The sequence below is a fragment of the Taudactylus pleione genome, unplaced genomic scaffold (genome assembly GCF_031769625.1).
Source record: "Taudactylus pleione unplaced genomic scaffold, aTauple2 ptg000174l, whole genome shotgun sequence".
In the NCBI taxonomy this organism is placed as follows: Eukaryota; Metazoa; Chordata; class Amphibia; order Anura; family Myobatrachidae; genus Taudactylus; species Taudactylus pleione.
In genome coordinates this window covers 6,360,233-6,380,787 of record NW_028284576.1, presented here as the reverse complement: position 1 = coordinate 6,380,787, position 20,555 = coordinate 6,360,233, and the positions used below count along the sequence as shown (strand labels likewise).

General features: G+C 35.9%; 4 non-coding genes across 4 annotated transcripts; all 4 read left to right on the top strand.

Moving 5' to 3' along the window:
- Positions 1-3,433: 3,433 nt before the first annotated feature.
- On the top strand, positions 3,434-3,506 carry TRNAA-AGC (transfer RNA alanine (anticodon AGC)). Its single transcript has one exon. It is a non-coding gene; the product is annotated as a tRNA-Ala (tRNA).
- Positions 3,507-6,657: 3,151 nt separating this feature from the next.
- TRNAA-AGC (transfer RNA alanine (anticodon AGC)) lies at positions 6,658-6,730 on the top strand. The gene has a single exon. It is a non-coding gene; the product is annotated as a tRNA-Ala (tRNA).
- Positions 6,731-9,817: 3,087 nt separating this feature from the next.
- Positions 9,818-9,890, top strand: TRNAA-AGC (transfer RNA alanine (anticodon AGC)). The gene has a single exon. It is a non-coding gene; the product is annotated as a tRNA-Ala (tRNA).
- Positions 9,891-14,652: 4,762 nt separating this feature from the next.
- Positions 14,653-14,725, top strand: TRNAA-AGC (transfer RNA alanine (anticodon AGC)). The gene has a single exon. It is a non-coding gene; the product is annotated as a tRNA-Ala (tRNA).
- The last annotated feature ends 5,830 nt before the right edge of the window (positions 14,726-20,555 follow it).

The following is a 20,555-nucleotide window of genomic DNA, read 5'->3' as shown; positions in this document are numbered from 1 at the left end:
TGCCACCAGATGTGGGAGAGTTTCCTCAGCCCCACAAAGTCTCCAACACAATGGTGATAAAGAAGGAAACATTTTATGAAATCATTAAGGTACTAAATACCAACGATAATGGGATTTCACTAAACTTGAGGCTAATGGATGTTTTTGAGATGTTATCTCTAAATGTAATCCAGTCCTCCTGGTGTAAGTGGTGTAAATGGTTTTAACATCAAAGGGGAATTAGCTCAAATGGTAGAGCGCTTGCATAGCATGCGAGAGGTAGCGGGATAGATGCCCGCATTCTCCAGATAAGATTTTGGAACCAAAATTTGCTGTAATATATCATGTGAAGAATAACATTCCTGACCAAAATTCTTCACTGTTTTTATTTTCTTCTGATGCCCCAGAGGAATGCTGAGTTACATATAGTTATCTTGAAAATTACATGCAAACAATTTGGGGTTGATTCAAAGAGCTGATACACTACATTTCCTGTGAGTAACTGACTATAAGCCACACTTATGGTAGCTCCAAACTTGCAGCAATTTGTTGTAGCCCCATAATGCTGCAATAAAAAGTGATATCGGGTTGCAAGGGGTCCAATTTGAACTGCTGTAACTGGTGTTACCATACTGTTGCAAGGTTAACTTACCCCCTTTGTATATAATTGAATCAACTTCTCAGAATTAACCCAGTGGATCCCAGTATCTGGAATATATTAATACATTTTTCTTATTCTTCTGGCTAAAAGTCACTGTGAATTTTTAGCTTATTCTCTATATCTTCTTAGGACTGATCACTTGTTTTCAATTTGTATAGTTCTTTCTAGTATTATCTAACACTAGCTGGAAAGCCATGGATGTAGAGTTAGTAAAGTCATAGCTGTTAATTTCCATGTAAGTTTGTGTATTTAGGTAAAATGTAGACAAATGGCTGGTTAATTTTGTCAAATATAGAATCCTCCTGCCACAGAATAACAAATACTAAAGACATTCCTGGGTGGGCTTGAACCACCAAACTTTTGATTAACAACTGAATGCTTAAAGCAATTGCGCCACAGAGACACGTGAAAATGCTTTCTAATGGATATTATCAGTAAGGGAAGATGAACCAGCAGAACTGAACTTAAACTGCTTAAAAGTTTCTAACTTGGATCATTTCTTACAAATGGACACTATAATATGAACTTGTGCAAAGTAAAAAAAAACAGGATTATACCCTGTGAAATGAGAATTTTGTCAGGGTGTGAAAATATCTTAGTCATGATGGGGGCGAATCAATCCAGTTATAAAAGGGTTGAAATAGGGGGATTTCAGTTAGTCCAAGGATCCAAGAATATGAGAACTTATTTGCAGTGTTATGAAAAATTCAAGTTATGCATTCACAATGATAGATGTGCCAAATTGTATTTTTAATAAAGATAGAGAATTGTGGAACTGAGTTTTTTCAATATAAAGCTATATGGCACTTGGTAGCACTCAAAATATGCGTTATAAATTTGTGGGTAGACTTAGGAATGTCAGAAATATAATGAGATAAAAGGGAATATGACAGGGAGTTGGGCATTAAAATTCCTATGAGAAGGAAAGGAAGAATGTATCTCTGTTCACAATGGAAGTAAGTTGTGACAGTGCCACCAGATGTGGGAGAGTTTCCTCAGCCCCACAAAGTCTCCAACACAATGGTGATAAAGAAGGAAACATTTTATGAAATCATTAAGGTACTAAATACCAACAATAATGGGATTTCACTAAACTTGAGGCTAATGGATGTTTTTGAGATGTTATCTCTAAATGTAATCCAGTCCTCCTGGTGTAAGTGGTGTAAATGGTTTTAACATCAAAGGGGAATTAGCTCAAATGGTAGAGCGCTCGCTTAGCATGCGAGAGGTAGCGGGATTGATGCCCGCATTCTCCAGATAAGATTTTGGAACCAAAATTTGCTGTAATATATCATGTGAAGAATAACATTCCTGACCAAAATTCTTCACTGTTTTTATTTTCTTCTGATGCCCCAGAGGAATGCTGAGTTACATATAGTTATCTTGAAAATTACATGCAAACAATTTGGGGTTGATTCAAAGAGCTGATACACTACATTTCCTGTGAGTAACTGACTATAAGCCACACTTATGGTAGCTCCAAACTTGCAGCAATTTGTTGTAGCCCCATAATGCTGCAATAAAAAGTGATATCGGGTTGCAAGGGGTCCAATTTGAACTGCTGTAACTGGTGTTACTATACTGTTGCAAGGTTAACTTACCCCCTTTGTAAATAATTGAATCAACTTCTCAGAATTAACCCAGTGGATCCCAGTATCTGGAATATATTAATAAATTTTTCTTATTCTTCTGGCTAAAAGTCACTGTGAATTTTTAGCTTATTCTCTATATCTTCTTAGGACTGATCACTTGTTTTCAATTTGTATAGTTCTTTCTAGTATTATCTAACACTAGCTGGAAAGCCATGGATGTAGAGTTAGTAAAGTCATAGCTGTTAATTTCCATGTAAGTTTGTGTATTGAGGTAAAATGTAGACAAATGGCTGGTTAATTTTGTCAAATATAGAATCCTAATGCCACAGAATAACAAATACTAAAGACATTCCTGGGTTGGCTTGAACCACCAAACTTTTGATTAACAACTGAATGCGTAAAGCAATTGCGCCACAGAGACACGTGAAAATGCTTTCTAATGGATATTATCAGTAAGGGAAGATGAACCAGCAGAACTGAACTTAAACTGCTTAAAAGTTTCTAACTTGGATCATTTCTTACAAATGGACACTATAATATGAACTTGTGCAAAGTAAAAAAAAACAGGATTATACCCTGTGAATTGAGAATTTTGTCAGGGTGTGAAAATATCTTAGTCATGATGGGGGCGAATCAATCCAGTTATAAAAGGGTTGAAATAGGGGGATTTCAGTTAGTCCAAGGATCCAAGAATATGAGAACTTATTTGCAGTGTTATGAAAAATTCAAGTTATGCATTCACAATGATAGATGTGCCAAATTGTATTTTTAATAAAGATAGAGAATTGTGGAACTGAGTTTTTTCAATATAAAGCTATATGGCACTTGGTAGCACTCAAAATATGCGTTATAAATTTGTGGGTAGACTTAGGAATGTCAGAAATATAATGAGATAAAAGGAAATATGACAGGGAGTTGGGCATTAAAATTCCTATGAGAAGGAAAGTAAGAATGTATCTCTGTTCACAATGGAAGTAAGTTGTGACAGTGCCACCAGATGTGGGAGAGTTTCCTCAGCCCCACAAAGTCTCCAACACAATGGTGATAAAGAAGGAAACATTTTATGAAATCATTAAGGTACTAAATACCAACAATAATGGGATTTCACTAAACTTGAGGCTAATGGATGTTTTTGAGATGTTATCTCTAAATGTAATCCAGTCCTCCTGGTGTAAGTGGTGTAAATGGTTTTAACATCAAAGGGGAATTAGCTCAAATGGTAGAGCGCTCGCTTAGCATGCGAGAGGTAGCGGGATCGATGCCCGCATTCTCCAGATAAGATTTTGGAACCAAAATTTGCTGTAATATATCATGTGAAGAATAACATTCCTGACCAAAATTCTTCACTGTTTTTATTTTCTTCTGATGCCCCAGAGGAATGCTGAGTTACATATAGTTATCTTGAAAATTACATGCAAACAATTTGGGGTTGATTCAAAGAGCTGATACACTACATTTCCTGTGAGTAACTGACTATAAGCCACACTTATGGTAGCTCCAAACTTGCAGCAATTTGTTGTAGCCCCATAATGCTGCAATAAAAAGTGATATCGGGTTGCAAGGGGTCCAATTTGAACTGCTGTAACTGGTGTTACTATACTGTTGCAAGGTTAACTTACCCCCTTTGTAAATAATTGAATCAACTTCTCAGAATTAACCCAGTGGATCCCAGTATCTGGAATATATTAATAAATTTTTCTTATTCTTCTGGCTAAAAGTCACTGTGAATTTTTAGCTTATTCTCTATATCTTCTTAGGACTGATCACTTGTTTTCAATTTGTATAGTTCTTTCTAGTATTATCTAACACTAGCTGGAAAGCCATGGATGTAGAGTTAGTAAAGTCATAGCTGTTAATTTCCATGTAAGTTTGTGTATTGAGGTAAAATGTAGACAAATGGCTGGTTAATTTTGTCAAATATAGAATCCTAATGCCACAGAATAACAAATACTAAAGACATTCCTGGGTTGGCTTGAACCACCAAACTTTTGATTAACAACTGAATGCGTAAAGCAATTGCGCCACAGAGACACGTGAAAGTGCTTTCTAATGGATATTATCAGTAAGGGAAGATGAACCAGCAGAACTGAACTTAAACTGCTTAAAAGTTTCTAACTTGGATCATTTCTTACAAATGGACACTATAATATGAACTTGTGCAAAGTAAAAAAAAACAGGATTATACCCTGTGAATTGAGAATTTTGTCATGGTGTGAAAATACCTTAGTCATGATGGGGGCGAATCAATCCAGTTATAAAAGGGTTGAAATAGGGGGATTTCAGTTAGTCCAAGGATCCAAGAATATGAGAACTTATTTGCAGTGTTATGAAAAATTCAAGTTATGTATTCACAATGATAGATGTGCCAAATTGTATTTTTAATAAAGATAGAGAATTGTGGAACTGAGTTTTTTCAATATAAAGCTATATGGCACTTGGTAGCACTCAAAATATGCGTTATAAATTTGTGGGTAGACTTAGGAATGTCAGAAATATAATGAGATAAAAGGGAATATGACAGGGAGTTGGGCATTAAAATTCCTATGAGAAGGAAAGAAAGACAATGTATCTCTGTTCACAATGGAAGTAAGTTGTGACAGTACCACCAGATGTGGGACAGTTTCCTCAGCCCCACAAAGTCTCCAACACAATGGTGATAAAGAAGGAAACATTTTATGAAATCATTAAGGTACTAAATACCAACGATAATGGGATTTCACTAAACTTGAGGCTAATGGATGTTTTTGAGATGTTATCTCTAAATGTAATCCAGTCGTCCTGGTGTAAGTGGTGTAAATGGTTTTATCATCAAAGGGGAATTAGCTCAAATGGTAGAGCGCTTGCTTAGCGTGCGAGAGGTAGCGGGATCGATGCCCACATTCTCCAGATAAGATTTTGGAACCAAAATTTGCTGCTATATATCAAGTGAAGAATAACATTCCTGACCAAAATTCTTCACTGTTTTTATTTTCTTCTGATGCCCCAGGGGAATGCTGAGTTACATATAGTTATCTTGAAAATTACATGCAAACAATTTGGGGTTGATTCAAAGAGCTGATACACCACATTTCCTGTGAATAGCTGACTATAAGCCACACGTATGGTAGCTCCAAACTTGCAGCAATTTGTTGTAGCCCCATAATGCTGCATAAAAAAGTGATATCGGGTTGCTAGGGGTCCAATTTCAACTGCTGTAACTGGTGTTACTATACTGTTGCAAGGTTAACTTACCCCCTTTGTAAATAATTGAATCAACTTCTCAGAATTAACCCAGTGGATCCCAGTATCTGGTATATATTAATACATTTTTCTTATTCTTCTGGCTAAAAGTCACCGTGAATTTTTAGCTTATTCTCTATATCTTCTTAGGACTGATCACTTGTATTCAATTTGTAAAGTTCTTTCTAGTATTATCTAACACTAGCTGGAAAGCCATTGATGTAGAGTTAGTAAAGTCATAGCTGTTAATTTCCATGTAAGTTTGTGTATTGAGGTAAAATGTAGACAAATGGCTGGTAAATTTTGTCAAATATGGAATCCTCCTGCCACAGAATAACAAATACTAAACATGTTCCTGGGTGGGCTTGAACCACCAAACTTTTGATTAACAACCGAACGCATTAAGCAATTGCACCACAGTGACACGTGAAAGTGCTTTCTAATGGATATTATCAGTAAGGGAAGATGAACCAGCAGAACTGAACTTAAACTGCTTAAAAGTTTCTAACTTGGATCATTTCTTACAAATGGACACTATAATATGAACTTGTGCAAAGTAAGAAATAACAGGATTATACCCTGTGATTTGAGAATTTTGTCAGGGTGTGAAAATATCTTAGTCATGATGGGGGCGAATCAATCCAGATATAAAAGGGTTGAAATAGGGGGATTTCAGTTAGTCCAAGGATCCAAGAATATGAGAACTTATTTGCAGTGTTATGAAAAATTCTAGTGATGTATTCATAATGATAGATGTGCCAAATTGTATTTATAATAAAGATAGAGAATGGTGGAAATGAATTTTTTCAATATAAAGCTATATGGCATTTGGTAGCACTCAAAATATGTGTTATAAATTTGTGGGTATACTTAGGAATATCAGAAATATAATGAGATAAAAGGGAATATGACAGGGAGTTGGGCATTAAAATTCCTATGAGAAGGAAAGTAAGACAATGTATCTCTGTTCACAATGGAAGTAAGTTGTGACAGTACCACCAGATGTGGGACAGTTTCCTCAGCCCCACAAAGTCTCCAACACAATGGTGATAAAGAAGGAAACATTTTATGAAATCATTAAGGTACTAAATACCAGTGATAATGGGATTTCTCTAAACTTGAGGCTAATGGATGTTTTTGAGATGTTATCTCTAAATGTAATCCAGTCCTCCTGGTGTAAGTGGTGTAAATGGTTTTAACATCAAAGGGGAATTAGCTCAAATGGTAGAGCGCTCGCTTAGCATGCGAGAGGTAGCGGGATCGATGCCCGCATTCTCCAGATAAGATTTTGGAACCAAAATTTGCTGTAATATATCATGTGAAGAATAACATTCCTGACCAAAATTCTTCACTGTTTTTATTTTCTTCTGATGCCCCAGAGGAATGCTGAGTTACATATAGTTAGCTTGAAAATTACATGCAAACAATTTGGGGTTGATTCAAAGAGCTGATACACTACATTTCCTGTGAGTAACTGATTATAAGCCACACTTATGGTAGCTCCAAACTTGCAGCAATTTGTTGTAGCCCCATAATGCTGCAATAAAAAGTGATATCGGGTTGCAAGGGGTCCAATTTGAACTGCTGTAACTGGTGTTACTATACTGTTGCAAGGTTAACTTACCCCCTTTGTAAATAATTGAATCAACTTCTCAGAATTAACCCAGTGGATCCCAGTATCTGGAATATATTAATACATTTTTCTTATTCTTCTGGCTAAAAGTCACTGTGAATTTTTAGCTTATTCTCTATATCTTCTTAGGACTGATCACTTGTTTTCAATTTGTATAGTTCTTTCTAGTTTTATCTAACACTAGCTGGAAAGCCATGGATGTAGAGTTAGTAAAGTCATAGCTGTTAATTTCCATGTAAGTTTGTGTATTGAGGTAAAATGTAGACAAATGGCTGGTAAATTTTGTCAAATATAGAATCCTCCTGCCACAGAATAACAAATACTAAAGACATTCCTGGGTGGGCTTGAACCACCAAACTTTTGATTAACAACTGAATGCGTTAAGCAATTGCGCCACAGAGACATGTGAAAGTGCTTTCTAATGGATATTATCAGTAAGGGAAGATGAACCAGCAGAACTGAACTTAAACTGCTTAAAAGTTTCTAACTTGGATCATTTATTACAAATGGACACTATAATATGAACTTGTGCAAAGTAAAAAAAAACAGGATTATACCCTGTGAATTGAGAATTTTGTCAGGGTGTGAAAATATCTTAGTCATGATGGGGGCGAATCAATCCAGTTATAAAAGGGTTGAAATAGGGGGATTTCAGTTAGTCCAAGGATCCAAGAATATGAGAACTTATTTGCAGTGTTATGAAAAATTCAAGTTATGTATTCACAATGATAGATGTGCCAAATTGTATTTTTAATAAAGATAGAGAATGGTGGAACTGAGTTTTTTCAATATAAAGCTATATGGCACTTGGTAGCACTCAAAATATGCGTTATAAATTTGTGGGTAGACTTAGGAATGTCAGAAATATAATGAGATAAAAGGGAATATGACAGGGAGTTGGGCATTAAAATTCCTATGAGAAGGAAAGAAAGACAATGTATCTCTGTTCACAATGGAAGTAAGTTGTGACAGTACCACCAGATGTGGGAAAGTTTCCTCAGCCCCACAAAGTCTCCAACACAATGGTGATATAGAAGGAAACATTTTATGAAATCATTAAGGTACTAAATACCAATGATAATGGGATTTCACTAAACTTGATGCTAATGGATGTTTTTGAGATGTTATCTCTAAATGTAATCCAGTCCTACTGGTGTAAGTGGTGTAAATTGCTTTGACATCAAAGTGGAATTAGCTCAAATGGTAGAGTGCTTGCTTAGCATGCGAGAGGTAGCGGGATCGATGCCCGCATTCTCCAGATAACATTTTGGAACCAAAATTTGCTGCAATATATCATGTGAAGAATAACATTCTGACCAAAATTCTTCACTGTTTTTATTTTCTTCTGATGCCCCAGAGGAATGCTGAGTTACATATAGTTATCTTGAAAATTACATGCAAACAATTTGGGGTTGATTCAAAGAGCTGATACACCACATTTCCTGTGAGTAACTGACTATAAGCCACACTTATGGTAGCTCCAAACTTGCAGTAATTTGTTGTAGCCCCATAATGCTGCAATAAAAAAGTGATATCGGGTTGCAAGGGGTCCAATTTCAACTGCTGTAACTGGTGTTACTATACTGTTGCAAGGTTAACTTACCCCCTTTGTAAATAATTGAATCAACTTGTCAGATTTAACCCAGTGGATCCCAGTATCTGGAATATATTAATAAATTTTTCTTATTCTTCTGGCTAAAAGTCACTGTGAATTTTTAGCTTATTCTCTATATCTTCTTAGGACTGATCACTTGTTTTCAATTTGTATAGTTCTTTCTAGTATTATCTAACACTAGCTGGAAAGCCATGTGTAGACAAATGGCTGGTAAATTTTGTCAAATATAGAATCCTCCTGCCACAGAATAACAAATACTAAAGACATTCCTGGGTGGGATTGAACCACCAAACTTTTGATTAACAACTGAACGCGTTAAGCAATTGCGCCACAGAGACGCGTGAAAGTGCTTTCTAATGGATATTATCAGTAAGGGAAGATGAACCAGCAGAACTGAACTTAAACTGCTTAAAAGTTTCTAACTTGGATCATTTCTTACAAATGGACACTATAATATGAACTTGTGCAAAGTAAAAAATAACAGGATTATACCCTGTGAATTGAGAATTTTGTCAGGGTGTGAAAATATCTTAGTCATGATGGGGGCGAATCAATCCAGTTATAAAAGGGTTGAAATAGGGGGATTTCAGTTAGTCCAAGGATCCAAGAATATGAGAACTTATTTGCAGTGTTATGAAAAATTCAAGTTATGCATTCACAATGATAGATGTGCCAAATTGTATTTATAATAAAGATAGAGAATGGTGGAACTGAGTTTTTTCAATATAAAGATATATGGCATTTGGTAGCACTCCAAATATGCGTTATAAATTTGTGGGTATACTTAGGAATATCAGAAATATAATGAGATAAAAGGGAATATGACAGGGAGTTGGGCATTAAAATTCCTATGAGAAGGAAAGTAAGAATGTATCTCTGTTCACAATGGAAGTAAGTTGTGACAGTGCCACCAGATGTGGGAGAGTTTCCTCAGCCCCACAAAGTCTCCAACACAATCGTGATAAAGAAGGAAACATTTTATGAAATCATTAAGGTACTAAATACCAACGATAATGGGATTTCACTAAACTTGAGGCTAATGGATGTTTTTGAGATGTTATCTCTAAATGTAATCCAGTCCTCCTGGTGTAAGTGGTGTAAATGGTTTTAACATCAAAGGGGAGTTAGCTCAAATGGTAGAGCGCTCGCTTAGCATGCGAGAGGTAGCGGGATCGATGCCCGCATTCTCCAGATAAGATTTTGGAACCAAAATTTGCTGTAATATATCATGTGAAGAATAACATTCCTGACCAAAATTCTTCACTGTTTTTATTTTCTTCTGATGCCCCAGAGGAATGCTGAGTTACATATAGTTATCTTGAAAATTACATGCAAACAATTTGGGGTTGATTCAAAGAGCTGATACACCACATTTCCTGTGAGTAACTGACTATAAGCCACACTTATGGTAGCTCCAAACTTGCAGCAATTTGTTGTAGCCCCATAATGATGCAATAAAAAGTGATATCGGGTTGCAAGGGGTCCAATTTGAACTGCTGTAACTGGTGTTACTATACTGTTGCAAGGTTAACTTACCCCCTTTGTAAATAATTGAATCAACTTCTCAGAATTAACCCAGTGGATCCCAGTATCTGGAATATATTAATAAATTTTTCTTATTCTTCTGGCTAAAAGTCACTGTGAATTTTTAGCTTATTCTCTATATCTTCTTAGGACTGATCACTTGTTTTCAATTTGTATAGTTCTTTCTAGTATTATCTAACACTAGCTGGAAAGCCATGGATGTAGAGTTAGTAAAGTCATAGCTGTTAATTTCCATGTAAGTTTGTGTATTGAGGTAAAATGTAGACAAATGGCTGGTTAATTTTGTCAAATATAGAATCCTCCTGCCACAGAATAACAATACTAAAGACGTTCCTGGGTGGGCTTGAACCACCAAACTTTTGATTAACAACTGAACGCGTTAAGCAATTGCGCCACAGAGACATGTGAAAGTGCTTTCTAATGGATATTATCAGTAAGGGAAGATGAACCAGCAGAACTGAACTTAAACTGCTTAAAAGTTTCTAACTTGGATCATTTATTACAAATGGACACTATAATATGAACTTGTGCAAAGTAAAAAAAAACAGGATTATACCCTGTGAATTGAGAATTTTGTCAGGGTGTGAAAATATCTTAGTCATGATGGGGGCGAATCAATCCAGTTATAAAAGGGTTGAAATAGGGGGATTTCAGTTAGTCCAAGGATCCAAGAATATGAGAACTTATTTGCAGTGTTATGAAAAATTCAAGTTATGTATTCACAATGATAGATGTGCCAAATTGTATTTTTAATAAAGATAGAGAATGGTGGAACTGAGTTTTTTTCAATATAAAGCTATATGGCACTTGGTAGCACTCAAAATATGCGTTATAAATTTGTGGGTAGACTTAGGAATGTCAGAAATATAATGAGATAAAAGGGAATATGACAGGGAGTTGGGCATTAAAATTCCTATGAGAAGGAAAGAAAGACAATGTATCTCTGTTCACAATGGAAGTAAGTTGTGACAGTACCACCAGATGTGGGACAGTTTCCTCAGCACCACAAAGTCTCCAACACAATGGTGATAAAGAAGGAAACATTTTATGAAATCATTAAGGTACTAAATACCAACGATAATGGGATTTCACTAAACTTGAGGCTAATGGATGTTTTTGAGATGTTATCTCTAAATGTAATCCAGTCGTCCTGGTGTAAGTGGTGTAAATGGTTTTAACATCAAAGGGGAATTAGCTCAAATGGTAGAGCGCTCGCTTAGCGTGCAAGAGGTAGCGGGATCGATGCCCGCATTTTCCAGATAAGATTTTGGAACCAAAATTTGCTGCAATATATCAAGTGAAGAATAACATTCCTGACCAAAATTCTTCACTGTTTTTATTTTCTTCTGATGCACCAGGGGAATGCTGAGTTACATATAGTTATCTTGAAAATTCCATGCAAACAATTTGGGGTTGATTCAAAGAGCTGATACACCACATTTCCTGTGAATAGCTGACTATAAGCCACACGTATGGTAGCTCCAAACTTGCAGCAATTTGTTGTAGCCCCATAATGCTGCATAAAAAAGTGATATCGGGTTGCTAGGGGTCCAATTTCAACTGCTGTAACTGGTGTTACTATACTGTTGCAAGGTTAACTTACCCCCTTTGTAAATAATTGAATCAACTTCTCAGAATTAACCCTGTGGATCCCAGTATCTGGTATATATTAATACATTTTTCTTATTCTTCTGGCTAAAAGTCACCGTGAATTTTTAGCTTATTCTCTATATCTTCTTAGGACTGATCACTTGTTTTCAATTTGTAAAGTTCTTTCTAGTATTATCTAACACTAGCTGGAAAGCCATGGATGTAGAGTTAGTAAAGTCATAGCTGTTAATTTCCATGTAAGTTTGTGTATTGAGGTAAAATGTAGACAAATGGCTTGTAAATTTTGTCAAATATGGAATCCTCCTGCCACAGAATAACAAATACTAAACATGTTCCTGGGTGGGCTTGAACCACCAAACTTTTGATTAACAACTGAACGCATTAAGCAATTGCACCACAGAGACACGTGAAAGTGCTTTCTAATGGATATTATCAGTAAGGGAAGATGAACCAGCAGAACTGAACTTAAACTGCTTAAAAGTTTCTAACTTGGATCATTTCTTACAAATGGACACTATAATATGAACTTGTGCAAAGTAAGAAATAACAGGATTATACCCTGTGATTTGAGAATTTTGTCAGGGTGTGAATATATCTTAGTCATGATGGGGGCGAATCAATCCAGATATAAAAGGGTTGAAATAGGGGGATTTCAGTAAGTCCAAGGATCCAAGAATATGAGAACTTATTTGCAGTGTTATGAAAAATTCTAGTGATGTATTCATAATGATAGATGTGCCAAATTGTATTTATAATAAAGATAGAGAATGGTGGAAATGAGTTTTTTCAATATAAAGCTATATGGCATTTGGTAGCACTCAAAATATGTGTTATAAATTTGTGGGTATACTTAGGAATATCAGAAATATAATGAGATAAAAGGGAATATGACAGGGAGTTGGGCATTAAAATTCCTATGAGAAGGAAAGTAAGACAATGTTTCTCTGTTCACAATGGAAGTAAGTTGTGATAGTGCCACCAGATGTGGGACAGTTTCCTCAGCCCCACAAAGTCTCCAACACAATGGTGATAAAGAAGGAAACATTTTATGAAATCATTAAGGTACTAAATACCAATGATAATGGGATTTCACTAAACTTGAGGCTAATGGATGTTTTTGAGATGTTATCCCTAAATGTAATCCAGTCCTCCTGGTGTAAGTGGTGTAAATGGTTTTGACATCAAAGGGGAATTAGCTCAAATGGTAGAGTGCTTGCTTAGCATGCGAGAGGTAGCGGGATCGATGCCTGCATTCTCCAGATAACATTTTGGAACCAAAATTTGCTGCAATATATCATGTGAGAATAACATTGCTGACCAAAATTCTTCACTGTTTTTATTTTCTTCTGATGCCCCAGAGGAATGCTGAGTTACATATAGTTATCTTGAAAATTACATGCAAACAATTTGGGGTTGATTCAAAGAGCTGATACACCACATTTCCTGTGAGTAACTGACTATAAGCCACACTTATGGTAGCTCCAAACTTGCAGTAATTTGTTGTAGCCCCATAATGCGCAATAAAAAAGTGATATCGGGTTGCAAGGGGTCCAATTTCAACTGCTGTAACTGGTGTTACTATACTGTTGCAAGGTTAACTTACCCCCTTTGTAAATAATTGAATCAACTTCTCAGAATTAACCCAGTGGATCCCAGTATCTGGTATATGTTAATACATTTTTCTTATTCTTCTGGCTAAAAGTCAACGTGAATTTTTAGCTTATTCTCTATCTCTTCTTAGGACTGATCACTTGTTTTCAATATGTAAAGTTCTTTCTAGTATTATCTAACACTAGCTGGAAAGCCATGGATGTAGAGTTAGTAAAGTCATAGCGGTTAATTTCCATGTAAGTTTGTGTATTGAGGTAAAATGTAGACAAATGGCTGGTAAATTTTGTAAAATATAGAATCCTCCTGCCACAGAATAACAAATACTAAAGACATTCCTGGGTGGGCTTGAACCACCAAACTTTTGATTAACAACTGAACGCGTTAAGCAATTGCGCCACAGAGACACGTGAAAGTGCTTTCTAATGGATATTATCAGTAAGGGAAGATGAACCAGCAGAACTGAACTTAAACTGCTTAAAAGTTTCTAACTTGGATCATTTCTTACAAATGGACACTATAATATGAACTTGTGCAAAGTAAAAAAAAACAGGATTATACCCTGTGAATTGAGAATTTTGTCAGGGTGTGAAAATATCTTAGTCATGATGGTTGCGAATCAATCCAGTTATAAAAGGGTTGAAATAGGGGGATTTCAGTTAGTCCAAGGATCCAAGAATATGAAAACTTATTTGCAGTGTTATGAAAAATTCAAGGTATGTATTCACAATGATAGATGTGCCAAATTGTATTTTTAATAAAGATAGAGAATGGTGGAACTGAGTTTTTTCAATATAAAGCTATATGGCACTTGGTAGCACTCAAAATATGCGTTATAAATTTGTGGGTAGACTTAGGAATGTCAGAAATATAATGAGATAAAAGGGAATATGACAGGGAGTTGGGCATTAAAATTCCTATGAGAAGGAAAGTAAGACAATGTATCTCTGTTCACAATGGAAGTAAGTTGTGACAGTACCACCAGATGTGGGACAGTTTCCTCAGCCCCACAAAGTCTCCAACACAATGGTGATAAAGAAGGAAACATTTTATGAAATCATTAAGGTACTAAATACCAACGATAATGGGATTTCACTAAACTTGAGGCTAATGGATGTTTTTGAGATGTTATCTCTAAATGTAATCCAGTCCTCCTGGTGTAAGTGGTGTAAATGGTTTTAACATCAAAGGGGAATTAGCTCAAATGGTAGAGCGCTCGCTTAGCGTGCGAGAGGTAGCGGGATCGATGCCCGCATTCTCCAGATAAGATTTTGGAAACAAAATTTGCTGCAATACATCAAGTGAAGAATAACATTCCTGACCAAAATTCTTCACTGTTTTTATTTTCTTCTGATGCCCCAGAGGAATGCTGAGTTACATATAGTTATCTTGAAAATTATATGCAAACAATTTGGGGTTGATTCAAAGAGCTGATACACCACATTTCCTGTGAGTAGCTGACTATAAGCCACATGTATGGTAGCTCCAAACTTGCAGCAATTTGTTGTAGCCCCATAATGCTGCATAAAAAAGTGATATCGGGTTGCTAGGGGTCCAATTTCAACTGCTGTAACTGGTGTCACTATACTGTTGCAAGGTTAACTTACCCCCTTTGTAAATAATTGAATCAACTTCTCAGAATTAACCCAGTGGATCCCAGTATCTGGTATATATTAATACATTTTTCTTATTCTTCTGGCTAAAAGTCACCGTGAATTTTTAGCTTATTCTCTATATCTTCTTAGGACTGATCACTTGTTTTCAATTTGTAAAGTTCTTTCTAGTTTTATCTAACACTAGCTGGAAAGCCATGGATGTAGAGTTAGTAAAGTCATAGCTGTTAATTTCCATGTAAGTTTGTGTATTGAGGTAAAATGTAGACAAATGGCTTGTAAATTTTGTCAAATATAGAATCCTCCTGCCACAGAATAACAAATACTAAAGACGTTCCTGGGTGGGCTTGAATCACAAAACTTTTGATTAACAACTGAACACGTTAAGCAATTGCGCCACAGAGACACGTGAAAGTGCTTTCTAATGGATATTATCAGTAAGGGAAGATGAACCAGCAGAACTGAACTTAAACTGCTTAAAAGTTTCTAACTTGGATCATTTCTTACAAATGGACACTATAATATGAACTTGTGCAAAGTAAAAAATAACAGGATTATACCCTGTGAATTGAGAATTTTGTCAGGGTGTGAAAATATCTTAGTCATGATGGGGGCGAATCAATCCAGTTATAAAAGGGTTGAAATAGGGGGATTTCAGTTAGTCCAAGGATCCAAGAATATGAGAACTTATTTGCAGTGTTATGAAAAATTCAAGTTATGTATTCACAATGATAGATGTGCCAAATTGTATTTTTAATAAAGATAGAGAATGGTGGAACTGAGTTTTTTCAATATAAAGCTATATGGCACTTGGTAGCACTCAAAATATGCGTTATAAATTTGTGGGTAGACTTAGGAATGTCAGAAATATAATGAGATAAAAGGGAATATGACAGGGAGTTGGGCATTAAAATTCCTATGAGAAGGAAAGAAAGACAATGTATCTCTGTTCACAATGGAAGTAAGTTGTGACAGTACCACCAGATGTGGGACAGTTTCCTCAGCCCCACAAAGTCTCCAACACAATGGTGATAAAGAAGGAAACATTTTATGAAATCATTAAGGTACTAAATACCAACGATAATGGGATTTCACTAAACTTGAGGCTAATGGATGTTTTTGAGATGTTATCTCTAAATGTAATCCAGTCCTCCTGGTGTAAGTGGTGTAAATTGTTTTAACATCAAAGGGGAATTAGCTCAAATGGTAGTGCGCTCGCTTAGTGTGCGAGAGTTAGCGGGATCGATGCCCGCATTCTCCATATAAGATTTTGGAACCAAAATTTGCTGCAATATATCAAGTGAAGAATAACATTCCTGACCAAAATTCTTCACTGTTTTTATTTTCTTCTGATGCCCCAGAGGAATGCTGAGTTACATATAGTTATCTTGAAAATTACATGCAAACAATTTGGGGTTGATTCAAAGAGCTGATACACCACATTTCCTGTGAGTAGCTGACTATAAGCCACATGTATGGTAGCTCCAAACTTGCAGCAATTTGTTGTAGCCCCATAATGCTGCATAAAAAAGTGATATCGGGTTGCTAGGGGTCCAATTTCAACTGCTGTAACTGGTGTTACTATACTGTTGCAAGGTTAACTTACCCCCTTTGTAAATAATTGAATCAACTTCTCAGAATTAACCCAGTGGATCCCAGTATCTGGTATATATTAATACATTTTTCTTATTCTTCTGGCTAAAAGTCACCGTGAATTTTTAGCTTATTCTCTATATCTTCTTAGGACTGATCACTTGTTTTCAATTTGTAAAGTTCTTTCTAGTTTTATCTAACACTAGCTGGAAAGCCATGGATGTAGAGTTAGTAAAGTCATAGCTGTTAATTTCCATGTAAGTTTGTGTATTGAGGTAAAATGTAGACAAATGGCTTGTAAATTTTGTCAAATATAGAATCCTCCTGCCACAGAATAACAAATACTAAAGACGTTCCTGGGTGGGCTTGAATCACAAAACTTTTGATTAACAACTGAACACGTTAAGCAATTGCGCCACAGAGACACGTGAAAGTGCTTTCTAATGGATATTATCAGTAAGGGAAGATGAACCAGCAGAACTGAACTTAAACTGCTTAAAAGTTTCTAACTTGGATCATTTCTTACAAATGGACACTATAATATGAACTTGTGCAAAGTAAAAAATAACAGGATTATACCCTGTGAATTGAGAATTTTGTCAGGGTGTGAAAATATCTTAGTCATGATGGGGGCGAATCAATCCAGTTATAAAAGGGTTGAAATAGGGGGATTTCAGTTAGTCCAAGGATCCAAGAATATGAGAACTTATTTGCAGTGTTATGAAAAATTCAAGTTATGTATTCACAATGATAGATGTGCCAAATTGTATTTTTAATAAAGATAGAGAATGGTGGAACTGAGTTTTTTCAATATAAAGCTATATGGCACTTGGTAGCACTCAAAATATGCGTTATAAATTTGTGGGTAGACTTAGGAATGTCAGAAATATAATGAGATAAAAGGGAATATGACAGGGAGTTGGGCATTAAAATTCCTATGAGAAGGAAAGAAAGACAATGTATCTCTGTTCACAATGGAAGTAAGTTGTGACAGTACCACCAGATGTGGGACAGTTTCCTCAGCCCCACAAAGTCTCCAACACAATGGTGAAAAAGAAGGAAACATTTTATGAAATCATTAAGGTACTAAATACCAACGATAATGGGATTTCACTAAACTTGAGGCTAATGGATGTTTTTGAGATGTTATCTCTAAATGTAATCCAGTCCTCCTGGTGTAAGTGGTGTAAATGGTTTTAACATCAAAGGGGAATTAGCTCAAATGGTAGTGCGCTCGCTTAGCGTGCGAGAGGTAGCGGGATCGATGCCCGCATTCTCCAAATAAGATTTTGGAACCAAAATTTGCTGCAATATATCAAGTGAAGAATAACATTCCTGACCAAAATTCTTCACTGTTTTTATTTTCTTCTGATGCCCCAGAGGAATGCTGAGTTACATATAGTTATCTTGAAAATTACATGCAAACAATTTGGGGTTGATTCAAAGAGCTGATACACCACATTTCCTGTGAGTAGCTGACTATAAGCCACATGTATGGTAGCTCCAAACTTGCAGCAATTTGTTGTAGCCCCATAATGCTGCATAAAAAAGTGATATCGGGTTGCTAGGGGTCCAATTTCAACTACTGTAACTGGTGTTACTATACTGTTGCAAGGTTAACTTACCCCCTTTGTAAATAATTGAATCAACTTCTCAGAATTAACCCTGTGGATCCCAGTATCTGGTATATATTAATACATTTTTCTTATTCTTCTGGCTAAAAGTCACCATGAATTTTTAGCTTATTCTCTATATCTTCTTAGGACTGATCACTTGTTTTCAATTTGTAAAGTTCTTTCTAGTTTTATCTAACACTAGCTGGAAAGCCATGGATGTAGAGTTAGTAAAGTCATAGCTGTTAATTTCCATGTAAGTTTGTGTATTGAGGTAAAATGTAGACAAATGGCTGGTAAATTTTGTCAAATATAGAATCCTCCTGCCACAGAATAACAAATACTAAAGACATTCCTGGGTGGGCTTGAATCACCAAACTTTTGATTAACAACTGAACACATTAAGCAATTGCGCCACAGAGACACGTGAAAGTGCTTTCTAATGGATATTATCAGTAAGGGAAGATGAACCAGCAGAACTGAACTTAAACTGCTTAAAAGTTTCTAACTTGGATCATTTCTTACAAATGGACACTATAATATGAACTTGTGCAAAGTAAGAAATAACAGGATTATACCCTGTGAATTGAGAATTTTGTCAGGGTGTGAAAATATCTTAGTCATGATGGGGGCGAATCAATCCAGTTATAAAAGGGTTGAAATAGGGGGATTTCAGTTAGTCCAAGGATCCAAGAATATGAGAATTTATTTGCAGTGTTATGAAAAATTCTAGTGATGTATTCACAATGATAGGTGTGCCATATTGTATTTATAATGAAGATAGAGAATGGTGGAAATGAGTTTTTTCAATATAAAGCTATATGGCACTTGGTAGCACTCAAAATATGCGTTATAAATTTGTGGGTATACTTAGGAATATCAGAAATATAATGAGATAAATGGGAATAAGACAGGGAGTTGGGCATTAAAATTCCTATGAGAAGGAAAGTAAGACAATGTATCTCTGTTCACAAGGGAAGTAAGTTGTGACAGTGCCACCAGATGTGGGACAGTTTACTCCGCCCCACAAAGTCTCCAACACAATGGGTTTAAAGAAGGAAACATTTTATGAAATCATTAAGGTACTAAATACCAACGATAATGGGATTTCACTAAACTTGAGGCTAATGGATGTTTTTGAGATGTTATCTCTAAATGTAATCCAGTCCTCCTGGTGTAAGTGGTGTAAATGGCTTTAACATCAAAGGGGAATTAGCTCAAATGGTAGAGCGCTCGCTTAGCATGCGAGAAGTAGCGGGATCGATGCCCGCATTCTCCAGATAACATTTTGGAACCAAAATTTGCTGCAATATATCAAGTGAAGAATAACATTCCTGACCAAAATTCTTCACTGTTTTTATTTTCTTCTGATGCCCCAGAGGAATGCTGAGTTACATATAGTTATCTTGAAAATTAAATGCAAACAATTTGGGGTTGATTCAAAGAGCTGATACACCACATTTCCTGTGAGTAACTGACTATAAGCCACACTTATGGTAGTTCCAAACTTGCAGCAATTTGTTGTAGCCCCATAATGCTGCATAAAAAGTGATATCGGGTTGCTAGTGGTCAAATTTGAACTGCTGTAACTGGTGTTACTATACTGTTGCAAGGTTAACTTTCCCCCTTTGTTAATAATTGAATCAACTTCTCAGAATTAACCCAGTGGATCCCAGTATCTGGTATATATTAATACATTTTTCTTATTCTTCTGGCTAAAAGTCACTGTGAATTTTTAGCTTATTCTCTAAATCTTCTTAGGACTGATCACTTGTTTTCAATTTGTAAAGTTCTTTCTAGTATTATCTAACACTAGCTGGAAAGCCATGGATGTAGAGTTAGTAAAGTCATAGCTGCTAATTTCCATGTAAGTTTGTGTATTGAGGTAAAATGTAGACAAATGGCTGGTAAATTTTGTCAAATATAGATTCCTCCTGCCACAGAATAACAAATACTAAAGACATTCCTGGGTGGGATTGAACCACCAAACTTTTGATTAACAACTGAACGCGTTAAGCAATTGCGCCACAGAGACGCGTGAAAGTGCTTTCTAATGGATATTATCAGTAAGGGAAGATGAACCAGCAGAACTGAACTTAAACTGCTTAAAAGTTTCTAACTTGGATCATTTCTTACAAATGGACACTATAATATGAACTTGTGCAAAGTAAAAAATAACAGGATTATACCCTGTGAATTGAGAATTTTGTCAGGGTGTGAAAATATCTTAGTCATGATTGGGGCAAATCAATCCAGTTATAAAAGGGTTGAAA